The following is a 17,300-nucleotide window of genomic DNA, read 5'->3' as shown; positions in this document are numbered from 1 at the left end:
ACTGTTTTTCTTGTCTATGATGCAAACATTTAGTGTTCTTGTGAAGTGTACGTATGATATTAAATTTCACACATATAGGTTGCTTGCTATGTGTCTAAATGTCATTTACAAAATAGGTCTCCTCGTAGTTATGTTTATTACAGAAAAGTCTGAAAAATAAAGGTCAGGCAATGAATGAATGAATAAGATCCCTTATATTTTTGCATTATATAGCATTGGTTATATATCACTATATTATATATTATCTTTCTATTTTATTAAATAACTTGGGCAAGGTCATTCATATTGTTAAGAATGTCAATAAACATACACTTTAGTACTCTTTGAGAGAAAGTTCAGTATCAATTAAACCTTCCAGTTGCATAGTTCCTTTCTTTGTTAGGAACATACCTAAGGAAACTACCATAGAGAGATCCAAATTTTAAGCATTATTTATAAGAGTGAAATATGGTAAGTGGCCCCAAGTGTCCAACAGTTGTAGGCTGATTTATGGCATGTTTGGCAGGCAGTCAAGGTCTGATCCCTCAGGGGCAGAGCAGGGCACAGGGCAGGGGGAATGTGGAGATGATAGTTAAGAAACACCACAAAACCTTTCAGCATTTGATCTCAGAAAGCCAGCACAGATTAAAGGAGAAAGGAAAGTGTAGGTGAATACCATGGACTTCAAAGAAGATGATTTTGAGAGGTAGGGATGGAGCCAGAGCTATGAGAGGGAAGAGGGTTCTCTCTGGAGAGAGGTGTGTGGGTGAGGTTAAAAAAACACACACACTATTGATACTGAAGAATGTGTTTGGCTCCTCATGGAAGATGATAGGAGCAGCATGCCAGGATATAATAAGCTATTTTTCTCTATAAAGGGTATTACATGGGGCCCAGTTAATGGGTACTGGTTCTGCTTGTTGAGGAAATTGACTTTTCATGGCTTCCGCAGTCCCCAGAGTGATGGTCCAGGTTGCGGATGTTGTCACCATAATCAATCAGCAGAGGTGGGGAGGCTCTGCACTGTGGTGCCAGCTGGGTAAGAGAGATCACTTCACTGAGTACAAGCAGGGCTGGATCCAGAGCCATGGGAACTCTGAGCTCTTGTGGCTGCAGTAACCACTGGGTGCTCTTACTGGAAAATTGTGGGTGAGTCAACACCAATGGGAGAGTGAGAAGAAAGAGATAAATCCTTATTTTCCCGCCTGCAGCCCCGTACTGTCCTAAGAACTGGTGGTATGACTGGCATCTCTGAAATGACCCTCCATGATTGAGCACTGGCTGCACTTGCTGCCGTGGGTTGGTGTGATGATCAGTGCTAACTTCCCTACATGATCTCTCTCCTTCCCTGCTTTCCCTCTCTTCTGCTTCCTTGAGATTTCAATCCCTAATACCATGTCAGTATGTCAGCTGATCCTCAGGGAACCAGAGATATTATGGTTTGTAAAGACAAGTCTTCAGAACAGAGAACAGAATAAAAATAAAAAGCAAAGCACATAAATCACATGATGGGCTTATGAGGCACTTGAATATTTAACCGAACAGAAATAAAGGAGGATGAGATAGTGGGGAATGTACTAGATTGTTGAGAAGGAAAGTACTCAAAGTAATTAGAGGGAAAAGAATTGAAGTAGTAACAATTCTAGGTTAGATGTCAAGATTAATTTTCTGTTACTAAGGTTGCTCTTAAAGAATCAGTGAGCCAGTCAACAAGCACTTACTGAACTCCTGCAGGCTTAGGAAGCATGTTGGGCAGGATGGACTCTCCTTCGGATATTTCTAAATTGGGGGGGAAAAACCCTTAAAGAAACACGAGAAAAGGTAATCCTTAGAAAAAGAAAACAAGCACAGAGTTTCACAGACCTCTTTCTAGATTCTCATTCTATGACTGTGCAGTTTAGAAACACACACACACACACACACACACACACACACACACACACCCCAAAAACAACAACCAAGAGCCTCTTCCAGGCTTCGGACAGAACAAAAGAGAAGATGCCTAAAGTCTCTTGAGAATAACAGATCTCATGATCAAGGCAGGAGACACACTTATTAGGGAAATGAGACTTGGAAATGAGAAAAGGAAGAATCACAGGTGGCAGATGTACAAAGAGAAAAATAGAATGGCCTACATTCAGGACAAATGATCAGAGAAAAGAGAGAAATAAGACATCTACAAAGACCAAAAATCAAATTCATAATGAGCAAATTAAGAGAGGAAATGTCATAAAACACAATGACAATCCTTTACTCCCTGCAATGTACCAGTTCTGAACTATATGGGGAAGATATTAAAGTATTCATGTGACTATAGATCATGGAGTTGTGCTTCTGAAGATTTGGTCTTAGTTACCACCAAGGAACTAAGACTACACGTACAGCCTTCTGTTGCTCTCAAGGTAGAAAATTTTTTATTACCTGAGTGCTCTCAGGTCCTTAAAGTGTCTGTGGAAAAAGCTTTATGCTTAGTATTGGAACACCCAGCAAAGAAAATTGGATTACTTCCATAAAACTACAAAGATAGTCAAACTGTTTTCTAAGACTCTTTAACTTTTTTATTTTTATTTTTAAAAGATTATTTATTTATTTATTTATTTGACAGAGAGAGAGAAATCACAAGTAGGCAGAAGTAGGCAGAGAGGCAGGCAAAGAGAGAGAGAGGGAAGCAGGTTCCCTGCTGAGCAGAGACTCTGACATGGGGCTCGAGCCCAGGACCCTGGGATCATGACCTGAGACGAAGGCAGAGGCTTATATCACTGAGCCACTGGGGCACCCCTCTAAGACTCTTTTAAATAAGAAATTCAACCATTCTCGCTTTCTAAATAACTTGATGTGTTTATAAATAGAAGGGTTCATTATAGAGTTCATTATAGAGCTACAATTCTTGGTCTTTCCAGGTTATGAATCTTTTTGAGATCAGATGAAAGTCACAGAATGTAGCACATAAAAGTGAACTTCACTTATCCGCACACACTCACCTACAATTGCACACAAAATTCACCAGGTTTTCCAATCTCTTGAATCTGATCTACAAGCTTGTGTTGGAATCCCTAAAAAGGACCACATGTCTTGGGAGGCAGAATTCAGAGCAAAAAAAATTACTGATGTTTGTGTGTCTGCCTGATTTTCTCTTATGCTCTTAAGATTATACTCTGTTTCCAATGGAAACATTGGAACATATGCAACAATACTTGAGATTTATGTCAACACTTAGAAGAGACTGCAAGAATAATACCTGAAACTATTTCATGAGGCAACCATCTGTGTAATAAAGGCAGTAACAACAACACCCAGTGAGACCTGCAGAGCCTAAACACAAGGACTCATGGAGGTGCCAATTGGGGCACCTCAAACCGAAAGCTTCCATGGAAAAACGGAGTGCAGCTGCAGCACTGAAGCATGGGATGAGCCTTAAAGAGACTGTGGACAGAAATCACAGATGGCTGGGCTGCCTGGGTGACACCTTCAGTTGAGAGTCTGACTCTGGTTTTAGCTCAGGCCATGTTGGCATACTTAATGGTGTCCCAAGTTTCTATGAGGTGCTGTTCATTTTTCTGCATTCAATTTCTGCTCTATTTCTCAGATTATAGAATCTCTATTATCTGTCCATCTATCTATCATCTATCTATCTATCTATCTATCTATATTCAAGATTTCTGATTATTTCTTCTACCAGTTCAAATCTACTGCTGAGCCCAACCAATGAATTTATAATTTTATTTATGGTACTGTCAACACCAGAATTTTCATTTATTTTCTAAATAATTTTTGCCTCTGGATTGGCATTCTCTATTGGTGAGTTGAGGTCTTCATACTGTGATTTCCTTCTTTAAGTATGATTTACATCCGTTTTTGAATGTATTTTTTCATGACTATTTTGAAAATTTTGTGTATTAAATCTGGCGTTACCTTACTCAAAGGCAATTTCTGTTGCCTGTTTTTTTTTTTCCCCCAAATATGTGTTCCTATCCCTATTTCTTCGCACTTCTTATATTTGTTGTTACTGTCAAAAACTGGACATTTTGGATAATATATTGTAGCAACTGTGGGTACTGATTCCCCTCCATGTTTCCAGGCTTGTTATTAACTTGTCTTATTTGTTGTGTGACTTGGTTGGCTGTTCTGAAGTCTTTTTCTTCCACAGCAGGTTTCCTCAGATGGTGCAGCTGGACATGTAGACAGTTGCCCTGGGATGGTGTAGTTTTGTCTCTCCATCATCACTGTTAAGCTGTCTGCTGCATTTTCGTGTTACTCCTCTGCCCAATCATACCCATACCCACCATACCCATGGTCCCGTTAGTTACCTTGTGATTTCTCTACTTTTTTCCCCAGTGTGCTGGGCATCACCTCTTCAACTGTCTGATCCAATTACATCTGGGCAGAGGGAGATTTTTAGGCTAGTCTTTAGCATCTGTTTGAACCCTATGAGGGCTCTCAATGGCCTCTTTCCCTGGGTCTTTGGTGAACGAGCTGGTCAATGGCTCAGCTTGTCAATATGAACTAAGAGAGACTACTGTCTTGAGCTCCTTTCACTTGAATTGCCCACACCCTTTGTGGAGAATTCTGGAGCTCGCTTTTCTTATGGACTTCTGCTCACCCTAGACAAACTCTCTGAACCACACTGGGCACCAGGTGAGACAGTAGACTCTGGTCATTTCAGCTTGCCTCTCAGAAGCATGAAAGCTGGTCCCCAGGTGAGCTGTAGTGAGGGTGGCTAGGGCCCCAGGATTCTCAGTCTGCCATGCTTTCACTGGAGCCTCCATTTTGTGGGGAGAGGCTGTGTCAGAGAAGGGAGGTCATGGCCTCTTGGCTACACTTAGCAGGAATATAACCCTTTTAACTGGGGGTTGAAGGAAATGAGGAATGTGGGTTGCCTATCCCTCTTGATGAGATACACTAAGCCTTGATTGAGAGCAGAGGGAAAAGGGACCCTATCTTCTTGGCTATGCCCATCTGCAGAAGACCTTCTGCTAAGCCCATCTGGCGATTCTGGTAATGAGGGAAAGAATAGTTTGTGGCTCAAATGCCATAATATTCATACACCATTTTAGAAAGTTTTCTTGAATCAAAGTTTCTTCATTTGCTACCACCCTGAGGACAATTTCTAGATATCTTTACTTTTAAAATCCTTTTTCCACCAGCTTTGCTGGCTTCACTGGGGAGTGGGTCCTTGGAGCTTCTCAGTCATCCTGGAAGTGGAACTCTATATGGTGTATTTATTACTAATCTCTTTCTTATGTTTATCCTGAGTAATTAAAAAAATAAAATTGGAAACATCTAATAGAGTTCAGTATTCTGCTTTTTTCTTTTAATATTGTATACATGTTCTTTTCCCAAGTCACATTACATTTTTTTGAAGATTATGATTTTTAATGACTGCCTTGACATTTCCACTCTATGGAGGTATCAAAACTTCCCTGGGGGCCCCTGAACTGTTAATGTTGCTACAGTTTTCTGTGCTCCACCATGCTATGCTTTGTTTGGGGGGTTGTCCTTCTAAAGCACATATCTGATCACATTATTTTTTCCTCCGAGACCCTTTGCTTGGGTGCTGTCTATACGGGCAAGCTATCAGATGTGCTGATGCACTACTCAAGCTGCCAGCCTCCAAGGTGTTTGTCCGTGATGCCAGAGGGAGCTGCTGTCCTGAGCATGGCATTTGAGACCCCTCACATCCTACCCAACCAACTGCTCAGCCTCTATCACCAGCGAATCCCCCATTTCCTGCCGATGCAGGCACTTGCCCACCCCTGTACTACCCGGCACATTCTTACCTCAGTGTTGGGTGTTGGGCTCACCTTTAATTCTATCTCCCTTCTGTCTGAGAATTACTGCTACAGACCTTTCCTTGTGGCTTCAAGCCAGAACTCCTTTTCTGCCCCCATGCAAGCTCTTTGTGATAGGCATTTTCTTGGGAGATTTGTCCTGTCATAATGATCACTTTAGATTACTTTATTCCTTTTGACAGTGCTTTAGGCATCCGGTCATTCTATCTTATTCCCTCCTCCTTCTCTTGGTTACAGACCTCCGCAGGGCTCAGCACCTCACTAAGGAAGTGCTGTCATGCCTTTCACTGTTAAAATGAATGATGGGGAGAAACAGTCATGTGGCTATATTTTCTTTCCTGCACACTGGGGAAAGCCTTGATCACCTCCCTCTAAAAATCCACCTCCTGTCACCTGGAGATAGGTGGCAGACAGCAATCTGAGTCTCTCTCTCTCTTACTTTTTTCTCTTTTTTTTGAGATATAATTCACATGTCATACAATTAATCCATTTCAGGTGTACAATTCAGTGGCAGAATCCCTTTGCAAGTTTTGTGGGAAGGCTACTCTTAAATGAAACAGAACTGTGATGAAAGAGAATATGTGGTAATCTTTCACACATAATGGGAGTTGATTAGTGGTTGTGACCCCACTAGCTCAAACACAGGAACTCTTACTCCGTGAGCTATATGTCCAGGTTATTTGGCAGGAAACACTTCATAGATAATTCTGAATGAGTGTTGGCCATTGTTCCTCACTGGCTTGAATACAGGTCTTGCCCTTTTCCATCCTTCTATTGTTTGGGTGGTTTCTTGTCTTCATCTCATTTCCAAGTGGGGTTATTTGCAATGGAACAAAGAGGGGGATAATTTTACTCGAGCATTTGGTAGAAGAAAGGTGAGAGAGGTTATAAAAGAAAGGGAGGAGTGTGGGGAAAGAAGAGTGGAGGCTTGGTTGGGTCAGCACTAAGTTGCTAACAGCAGAGCTTCTGTGCTTACTTTGGAGTCTTTGTGACAGAATCTAATTGCCCTGTCCATCTTGTTGAGGATTTTGTGTGGGGATGGGGGCTAGGTTTCTCCCTGCACTCAGTGTGTTCTTGCTACCTGTTGCCAGGATCCACAGACAGACAGCTGTGTTGATGGCATATGATAGATTGGGTGTGAGCTCATGGCAGGAGCTGCAAATTATTCAAGACTTTCACCCAAGAGTTTGGACTTAGACTATCCAGGTAATGCTGCAATCACTCACAGAATAGAAAAACTGCCTCAGTCTGCCAAGGGCAATCAGGGAGGGCTGTCTCAGAACCCTGTCCATTGACCTTGTGTTGGGCAGAATGGCAAAGGGGTCTGTCTGTTCATGGCCATTATGGGGTGATAGGATACTATTCAGGCTGGGTCTCCTAATGGATGGTTTGAGTGTGTCATCTGAACTTTCCCTCTTTTCCAGCAGAAGCAAGTGTGATAAAATGGGCTAAGAAGAGCATTTGAAGGTCGTTTGTCGGTTTGTTTTAGTATAACCATCTTTTGTTCAATAGTAAGGGTATGTCATTATGCTTGAAATACTATAGCCAGTTTAAGTTATAAAGAAAAGCAAAACATATTTTCTTCAATTAGGAAATTAAAAAAAAAATTTTAAGAGTTAAAAAAATTTTATTATTATTTTTTAATTTTTTTAATTTTTTAAATAAACATATAATGTATATTTATCCCCAGGGGTACAGGTCCATGAATCGCTAGGTTTACACACTTCACAGCACTCACCATAGCACATACCTTCCCCAGTGTCCATAATCCACCACCCTTTCCCTACCCCTTACCCCCTGCCCCCCTCAGTTTGTTTTGTGACATTAAGAGTCTCTTATGGTTTGTCTCCCTCCCGATCCCATCTTGTTTCATTTATTCTTTTCCTACCCCTCAAACCCCCCACATTGCATCTCCACTTCCTCATATCAGGGAGATCATTTGATAGTTGTCTTTCTCCATTCAATCAGGAGATTTAAAAAAAAAAAAACAACACTTCATTCCAATGACTTTCCCCCCATCTCCCCTGTTGAGGGAACCCAAATGCACATTCTGTTGCGCAAATCAAAATGACTGATTTTCCCATTGGTCACATACCTTCAAGTATCTGATGAGGGTCTCCACATAGTCTCTCTCATGTGTTTCAGGGAGTTAATAAAACTTGATTGCATATGACTCATAATTTTAGCTGATGCCTTTGAAATTGTTATCAAATATAAGAAGTGTTACATTCTGGGGCACCTGGCTGGCTCAGTGGGTTAAGCTGCTGCCTTCGGCTCAGGTCATGATCTCAGGGTCCTGGGATCGAGTCCCGCATCGGGCTCTCTGCTCAGCAGAGAGCCTGCTTCCCTCCTTCTCTCTGCCTGCCTCTCTGTCTACTTGTGATCTCTCTCTGTCAAATAAATAAATAAAATCTTAAAAAAAAGTGTTACATTCCTCAGAAGTCCTCAAAAGCTGGTCCTTGGAGCAGGTAGTAATTTGGGAATGAGGAATACGCTTCTCATTATCGTTGTCATTATGTATTTTAACAATCCACATGTGAAGAGTTTTGTACTGAGCCTGTGAGGTGAAAAAGGTTAAGTTATTAATAATATTAATGAGTTCTGTGGAGTTACAATGCTATTATGAACACATTTATTGATAAAACTAGCATGTTCAGAGTTGGGAGATCTCTGTAGGAAGTCAGGAATATTTAGATCGTGTCAAGTAGAGGAAAGCTATATAAAAAAATAAATGATTTTACTTTTGTGGGTGCCAAGAAAGTGCTGTGTGAATCATCACTCTCAATGAGTTCCTAGCTCAGACCACTGCCTGGGAGACGGTAAAGAGACTATAAGTACCTCACGCCTTCGTCATCATTTCAGAGATAGGGAAATGGAAGACGCCCTTAAAACCCTCAACTCCTGCATATATTTGAAAGGGATCCCCATGTAATAAGTGGGCTTCTTCTTATGAAGGCAAGTGTTTCCTGCTCTGTGCTAAATAGACATGTTGCCCTTAGGACTCATCAGTGTCCTTTCTGTCTTTATCAGAACAGGGTAATTCAGGAAGCTGAACCCCACCCCCTCGCTGTGACAGTGGCATGGAACAGAAGAACTGCAGGGGAGATGTGGGGACACGTTGCCTGAGTTCAGCTCTGAGAGCGAGCAGAGGCACAGCCAAGCAGCAGGGGAGAGTCAGCAGGGCTCTTGGGTTCTAGACACTGTCTTATTGTGCTCAACAAAATCCCATCAGGCCTTCTTGGATTCACTATTACATTTTTTAAAGTGACAAAACAGACCTCTGATTTGAAGAAGGGAGGACCGTGAGTGACATGTAAGGTAGAGACTGCCCATTTGCCCTTTAGGTGTCATACACTTTATGTGGTTTAACCATTGGGGTTGAGGTAAAGGTGTCAATGGTGGAGATTTAGGAAGGATCGAGAAGCAGATGCTCTCTCTAGCAGTTTGCATGTACTGGGGACCCCCTAAGAAGCTAATGTATGCACATGATGCATCAGCATCAGGCCAGTGGAGGACGAGGTTGGAGAAGATACCTGGGAAAATGGAAAAGCATCTCTTTTATGAGATCAGTATAACTGGAAGCCTAAAATATGTTGTCAGACTCTCTTAGGTTGTGAGATTTAGATGTTTGAAATAGGAAAATTACAAATTCATCTGATGTCCTAATTTCACTATGTGCTGAGGGGATAAGCATCATATGCACAGATTTTTGTTGTGTATGCAGGAGAGTACAGTTTGCTGACCCCAGAATACTGGGAGTAAACCAGAATTCCAAATCTCACAGGTGTTTGCTTTTGACTGATATTAAGAATAGTACTTCCAACCTCTTTTGGGGGAGTTGTTCCTGCCTTTTGATTATTGTAAATAGCGTTGCCATTATCTCCATATGAAAGCTTTTATTTACACACCTGTGTTCAGCCATTTAGGGTATGTGCCTTAGGAATAGAACTGCAGTAATTCTACCTGCAAATTTTTGACAAACCATCAAACTGTTTTCCACACCGACTGAACATTTTCACATTCCCACTAGCAGTGGGTGATGGTGTTGATTTCTTGGCATCTTTGCCAACAGTTGTGACTTTCCATTGTTTTGATTATAGCCATCCTAGTAGGTGTTTAGTGGTATCTCATTGTGGTTTTGATTTGTATTTCCCTAATGAATAATAATGATGTGGAACCTCTTTCTGTGTGCTTTTTGCCATCTGTAAGTCTTCTTTGGAACAGTATCTGTGCAAGTTCTTGGCTCCTCCTATGATTGTCCTTTTGTCCTTGAGCAGTATATATCTTGCTTTTCCATTCTTGTCCTTTAAAAGTGGCATTGTGAAGCATGTCCTCGTTTGTCATGGACTTTTTTCACACAATGTTATGTCTGCAGATTCTTCATGCATGCTAACTGCTGCCTTGTTGCTCACTTTGCATTCACTGTTTATTTTCCTTTATGCTTCTGATGGGCATTTCATAGTTTCCAGTTTTTGCCTATTCCAAAACAGGCTGCAGTGAAAATTCTAATGTGTCTCATGGTGAGCATTTCTATTTGTGTCTGTTGGTGCTGGTGGCTATTGAAGGATTCACTGATAACAGTTTATACCATGAACAATTGGTCTGAGTGATCTGGAGCCTTGGACACAGCTGGGATCCATGGGTTATCATTTCTAACATAGAATCTCCTTAAATGAGAAGTTCTTGACCCTCCTTAGCAAGCAACCACCTCTTGTTACATTGGAAAGTACGTTGACAAGCGGCCTCTCCAGGGGAGAGGGGTTTCTAAGGACAGAAAATATGTCTTGCTTTTATTGTTTTTTCTGTCCCAGATGGGATTTTGCCTCCTCTGGAGTTAATAGATGCAGTGGAGACCTAATGGACCAGGTGGTTATGGAATACCAATAAAATGAAAGATCTCCCTTGGTAAATATCATAAGATTTGCTAAGACATGGTGTTTTCTTTCCTTTTTGCTTGTCCCTAGAACTGTTTGCTCTGCACTTTCTTAGATCACTGCATGGAGTGCTCTTACTGGTAACAGAACAGGATCTTCAACTCCAGCTGCACCCGGAGGTCCAGAGTAAAGCTGCTCTGTACTGGCCCTTTAGTGAGTGTCTTTCTGCCAGTGCCAGACATGTATTTCTAGAGTTCTTTAAAGATGCATTAGATTATTTTATGAGTTATTTCATCAACTCTAAAGTAGATAAAGCTCTAGAGCTAATTAATGGACTTGCCTTCACTTCCTTTGGTATAATTAAGAATGTCAATATTACTCACTTTGCTTATTACAGTAGAAAATAAAAACACTTCTGGATTTAAAGTTTGAAGGGACAGGATGTATGATGTCTTTATGATGATCTTTTATCTTGTTTGCCACTAATTAAAAGACCGAATGAGATTTCTTCAGAAGAAAAAAAAAAAACAAACTTCAAATAACAATGTACATTGGCTAGGAAAACTTTCCTTAAAATTCTCACCTGGCTTTATGAGTTTGTTATTTTTGGAAGTTCTATTCCTGTGACTTTAAAAACCCTTTTTCTACCAATTATGACCGTACAATATAGATGAGATATTTATTTAGTCCATTTATAAGCCCTTTTCTGTCCTGGCTTAGTTGTGTTTGTTCTAGATCATTTAGTAGATTAATGCCTGTGCTGCCTGTGTAGTGAAAGACTGAGGGTTTTCAGAACTGGACAGACCTGGTTCTCTTCTTTATCACTGGAGTATCCACAGACAACTCCCTTAATCTCCCCAAGTCTTAGCCTCTGCATATTTAAAATAGAAATAATAGTATTTGCCTTGGAAAGTTGGTATGAGTTAAACCTCATGGACAGAAGAAGTACAAAGATTTACTACATGGTAATCAAGAAAGAATTGTCTTTCCTTGCAAAAGTGGGCCATGCACACAGCGATAAAACGAGGTGCCTGATAAAAGGAAACACTAGGGACGCCTGGCTGGTTCAATCAGAAAAGCATGCAACTCTTGACCCCGGGGTGTGGATTTGAACCCCCCATGTTAGGTGTAGAGATTACTAAAACAATAAAAGGAACTTAAAAAAATAATAAAAAAAAACTTAGTAAAACATTTTTCAGGTTTGAAGGGAATCCTGGCTTTCATCAGGATTCATGTGAACATGGCTGGGTGATCAGTTTCTTCATGCACGAAGGCTTAATCTGGGCCTGACCTGCAGCACTGTGGACACAGGGGGGTTGGCTCTCCTCACTTCTGTTTCTGGAACATGTGCACTTGGGGGCAGACACCCTGAGCAGGAAAGAGAATATGGGGAGAGAGCAGAAGGGAACTTAGAAGGGTAAATGTCTTTCAAATATTTCTATAAAAATAGAAGGCACTTTACTTCTCTTTTTAAAAAGATTTCATTTATTTACTTGTCAGAGAGAGAGAAAGAGAGAGAGAGTGCTGGCAGAGTGGCAGGCAGAGGCAGAGGGGGAAGCAGGCTCCCTGTTGAGCAAGGAGCCTCGATGTGGGATTTGATCCCAGGACACTGGGATCATGACATGAGTTGGAGGCAGTCACTTAATGGACTGAGCCACTGTGGAGTATTATGCCTCCATCAGAAAGGATGAATACCCAACTTTTGTAGCAACATGGACAGGACTGGAAGAGATTATGCTGAGTGAAATAAGCCAAGCAGAGAGAGTCAGTTATCATAGGGTTTCACTTCTTTGTGGAGCATAACAAATAACATGGAGGACATGGGGAGATGGAGAGGAGAAGGGAGTTGAGGGAAATTGGAAGGGAGGTGAACAATGAAAGACTATGGACTCTGAAAAACAACCCGAGGGTTTTGAAAGGGCGGGAGGTGGGAGTTTGGGGGAACCAGGTGGTGGGTATTAAGGAGGGCATGTATTGCATGGAGCACCTGGTGTGGTGCAAAAACAATGAATACTATTACACTGAAAAGAAATTAAAAAATTTTTTGAATCACACAAAAAAAGAAAAGAAATAAAAAAGAAATAATAATAATAATAATAAAATGGACTGAGCCAGCCAGGCATCCCAGAAAGCACTTTACTTTGCAAGGTGCCCCAGTGACTGGGTTCTCTCATCTTTGGGGGATAAAGGCAGGCACCAGGAATAGCAGTTTTTCAGGAGACAGAGGCTCCTGTTTTTTTGTTTTTCCCTTTTATCTCACTTGTGCAGAGAGTCTGTGTCCCTCAGAGGTATATAGAGTAAAAAGACCTCCTAAAAATCAACCAGGCCAGAGCTGCTCCAAGTTTTGGAGTAAGAGAAGTGCTTGGCAATGTGGCACCTGTAGGCAGAACTTCTCCTGGGAGCCAGGAGACTTACCATCATCCTGTAACACTCAGTGAAGCTCCCCAGGCTTTGTTCTGGGAACAAGGGTCAGGGTGAATCTGCTCTCCAGTGAGATACAGGCAGAGTCTTCATGCCTCACCAGGTTGCCTTTATTTGTACTAACAGAGAGATCCTGGGAATCATTTCCAAAGCCCCAAACAAGGGAAAGCAGGCCCCTTTTGTTAGAGTCAGGGATGACTATTCAGGAGCGGATTTTAACACTATAATGAGGCTGAGGGAACTATTGGTCACTTCTGGCACTTTCTGATTCATCTGGGTGATGAGTCTTCCTCAAATGCATTTCTATTCTAACAGGCAACATTGATATCTAGGCAGAACTTTCTACTAGAAATTTCCTAGTTCAGGGGTTCAGGCCGGTGACAGAACCGGGGTTCTTGGTCTATTGATTTGGTCTACTCATCATATCTTTTCATTGATCCTTATTCCAATGTTTTAGAAATAGAATGCCCGCAAAACAACATGTATAGAAGAATATGCACCATCAAAAGCTGATTCCAAGCTGTCATCCTGCTTCATTTCAGGAAGGCATTTTAGACTTTTCAAGGTGCTGGTACCTGCTGCCTTGTTCTTTGGTGAGGGGTTGGGGCCATGATTTCTGTTGATTCCTGAGTCCACTGCACATTCTGAACCACTACTCTCTGTATGAGCTGGAGAACTGACAGAAGTTTCAAGAAGCGGTAAGATGCTGGACAAAACTCATTCAAGGGGCGCCATGTTTCTACCTATAAACTCCTAGACCCAGCGAGACCCACCTCATGGCTTCATTCTTTTTTGTTTGTTTGTTTCTCCTGAGGATGTCTCTGTGCTCTCTTCTTTCCATCTTTATAAGTAATTCTACCCTGAAATTGGGAAGACATTTCAGTTATGGTTTTGGCCACACGTTGGGTGATTTGGACATTGCTTCAAGCCCTGTGTCTTGACCGCTTTACTAGAATGGGCTTGGGGATCATTCCCTGAGGAGTGGCTCCCGGTTATTTGACAACTGGAAAAGATGATGTGAACAGTACTTACTTCCTTGGGATAGATTTTCATGTGGGCTATGTGATCCCAGGGTCTTGGTTCCCTGAAAGTCATTCCCTCCAAATTCTCCAGTGGCGGAAGCACAATTTACTTCACTCTCTTCCGGGTAAAAAAATTTTCTGAATAATGGAGAGTTAAATACTATTGCTGATCAACTAACCTAGTATAATAAATCATACAAAGGTGGTCATATTATTATGGTTGCTGTTTGTTCTATACATTCAACTACTATTGATTTAGTGCCTACCATACATCAGGCACAATTCTTGACACCAGTCATATGGTAGTGAACAAAATGGCCCAAGTTACCTGTCCTCATAGAGCTTTATAATAGGCAGTATCATATTATTCTGTGGAAGAATAAACACAACTCAGAGAGTTTCTGTGGCTTATGTCGCTACCATTAGGTGGTCATCAGTGTTTGGATTTAAACCCAAGACTTTTCTTAAAGCTAAGATTCCATTTATTTGTTTTGAAATGTGTAAATGATCCAGATTATGGGCAGAAATAATCACCTTCCATGGGACAATATTTGTATAAATATCATTTAAATTAAAAAAAGAAAGGAAGTCCCGGAACACGCTAGTGGAGCCGAAGATGGCGGCCGCAGCGGTGGCTGCAGCCGGGACCCCACGTGGGCTGAGGTGGAGGAGCCGCTGGCTCTGACCTCGCTCGGGCTCCGGTGCGCGCGGTGGAGCGTGTGCGAGGCCCCGCGCGTCGGGCAAGGGCGGCGGCGGCGGCGACTCTGCGCCACCCGGAGGAGCGCCCCGGCGGCGGCACTGCTGCGGCTGAGGAGCAAGCGGGCTCCCGGCCTCCGCGTCCTCCTGCTCCCCGGGCTCCCCGCCTCCTGGGGGGGGGGGGGCGGGCAGCGGCGGCGATGTTCTAGGTCCTCTCGTATGGGCCGCTGGTGGCCCGCGCCGTGCTCGGCGGCCTCTCGCAGACCGACCCCAGGGCCGGTGGCGGCGGTGGCGGTGACTACGAGCTGGTGACGGCCGGCTGCGGCTTCAGCAAAGACTTCCGCAAGGGCCTTCTCAAGAAGGGCGCGTGTTACGGGGAGGACGCGTGCTTCGTGGCCCGGCACCGCTCGGCAGACGTGCTCGGGGTTGCAGATGGTGTAGGAGGGTGGAGACACTACGGAGTTGATCCATCCCAGTTCTCAGGGACTTTACTTGGTTCGTCCCAAGTAATCCCATCGGAATCCTCACCACAAGCTACTGTGAGTTGCTGCAAAATAAAGTACCTTTGCTTGGTAGCAGTACTGCCTGCATCATGGTGCTGGACAGAACTAGTCACCGCTTACACACAGCAAACCTGGGTGATTCAGGCTTTCTGGTTGTCAGGGGTGGTGAGGTTGTGCACCGATCAGATGAGCAGCAGCATTACTTCAACACTCCATTCCAGCTCTCAATTGCACCACCTGAAGCCGAAGGAGTCGTCCTGAGTGACAGCCCGGATGCTGCTGATAGCACATCTTTTGATGTCCAGTTAGGAGACATTATTCTGACGGCAACAGATGGACTTTTTGACAACATGCCTGATTATATGATTCTTCAGGAGCTAAAAAAAAATTAAAGAATTCAAATTATGAAAGTATACAGTAGACGGCAAGAAGCATGACCCAAATTATATGTCACCTTTTGCACAGTTTGCATGTGACAACGGATTGAATGTGAGAGGTGGAAAGCCTGATGACATCACCGTCCTTCTTTCATTAGTGGCTGAGTATACAGACTGACTCGCCTAGGTGTCAACTCTGGCCTTTCCTTTCATCTTCCCAAATTCTCCCCTGCCATGTGTGCTGATCCTGCTGGCAGGACTGTTTCTTTGCCACTGATCTTGATGGCCAGTGATGTAAGCGTTTGCCTGTCTTTTTGAGACCTGGTTGAGATCTTTGTGGAGAACCACTACTGTCGTTCACTAGCTCATATCTGCCAGCAACTTTGAAGAGAATCAAGATTTGAAGATTGACCTTCACTTCTTACTGTCCTTTCTATGATGGAATGAAGGTTTTCAATGCCAGAATGGCTATTATGTTTTAAAAATGGTTTAAGTATTGAAAATGAGTGAATTCAAAATTACAGTGTGTAAAAGGGATTTTAAAAGTCTAACACAAATTGTATGTTATGGTACATCTACTAGAAACATACATTATCATCAAAAGAAATGTTACACATGTACTATACAGTCTTTGTTATGATGATTGGTGTGGCTTTAAGTTTTCATTATAAACTCCTATTTTTCAGGGGCTTATAATTCTGCTCTAAAACATTGCTCTGGATTTTGAAATCATCATCCCAGGAGCTTTTTCATTAAAAATTGGAAGAAAAATTTAGTTTAGTTCTATGGATGCAAATATTTTTCTGGTTTTTAAAAGATGCTTAATTGTGCTCCTATGAGGAAAGTTCTGGCAGTTTATTGATAAGTCCAAATTATAGGCTTGTGGCCCCAAGGCTGCCTCCTCTGCAGGAGGCCTTGGGGAGCCTCCCTACCAGATTTTTTCAATGGAAATATTACCCAAGATTATAAAACTCCTCAAATCCTAGGAATTTTAATGTTATGGCTGAAATTCCTCCCAGCTTTCTGATAGGAGATCCCTAATGTGGGAGCTCTAGGCCCACAGGCCTAATAGGTTGAGAGTGGACAGCTGTAACTTTGAATCTGGTTGGGTTTTGATGTTCATGCTACTCATAGTCTCCCTCTCAGACCTTTCATTACTAGCCTTGCTTTCCGTAGAGCAGGCACCAAATTCAGGGAGTCCGTGTGAAAAGAGTACTGTGGGCAGTGGCAGCAGCACAAGAGCCCACGAGGAAAACTCCTGGTGATGATCTGACATTTGCATTTGCCCTACACAGAAATTTAGGGGTCCGAATCAAGCTTAATGTTTACAGTTTCCGAATAGCCATCTTGCAGTGTATAGTTTCCTTATAAAACTACCCTGCATTCAGTTTTCCATTTATCTGCAAGCTCAAACTTATTTTTAAGGTTTATGTACAAGTCAACTGCTGTAAAGATATATATTTTGGGGTCAGTTTTTTTCCTTCATTAACTTGGTGGTAGAAAAGTATATATACTTAGAAATCCTTAAATTAAAGCCATGTTTTATATATAAGTCAGGTAACATTGGTGTATAGATGAGAATGCAATTAAACCTGATGAGGATCTACTGGAGGAGAATACGGAAAGTGTCTTTCTCTAA

General features: G+C 42.3%; 1 pseudogene across 1 annotated transcript in view; it reads left to right on the top strand.

The window, feature by feature from the left end:
* Window positions 1-16,363, top strand: part of LOC309859337 (protein phosphatase PTC7 homolog) — a 99,698-nt pseudogene extending 83,335 nt beyond the window's left edge. Inside the window, exons 4-5 of the transcript in view lie at window positions 14,667-14,907; window positions 14,991-16,363. The product of the transcript in view is annotated as a protein phosphatase PTC7 homolog (transcript). The remainder of the gene's footprint in view (window positions 1-14,666; window positions 14,908-14,990) is intronic.
* The last annotated feature ends 937 nt before the right edge of the window (window positions 16,364-17,300 follow it).

Source organism: Mustela nivalis, assembly GCF_964662115.1.
Source record: "Mustela nivalis genome assembly, chromosome: 2".
Classification (NCBI taxonomy): domain Eukaryota; kingdom Metazoa; phylum Chordata; class Mammalia; order Carnivora; family Mustelidae; genus Mustela; species Mustela nivalis.
Note: the sequence above shows the minus strand (reverse complement) of the source record. Positions and strands in the feature narration are given on the sequence as shown.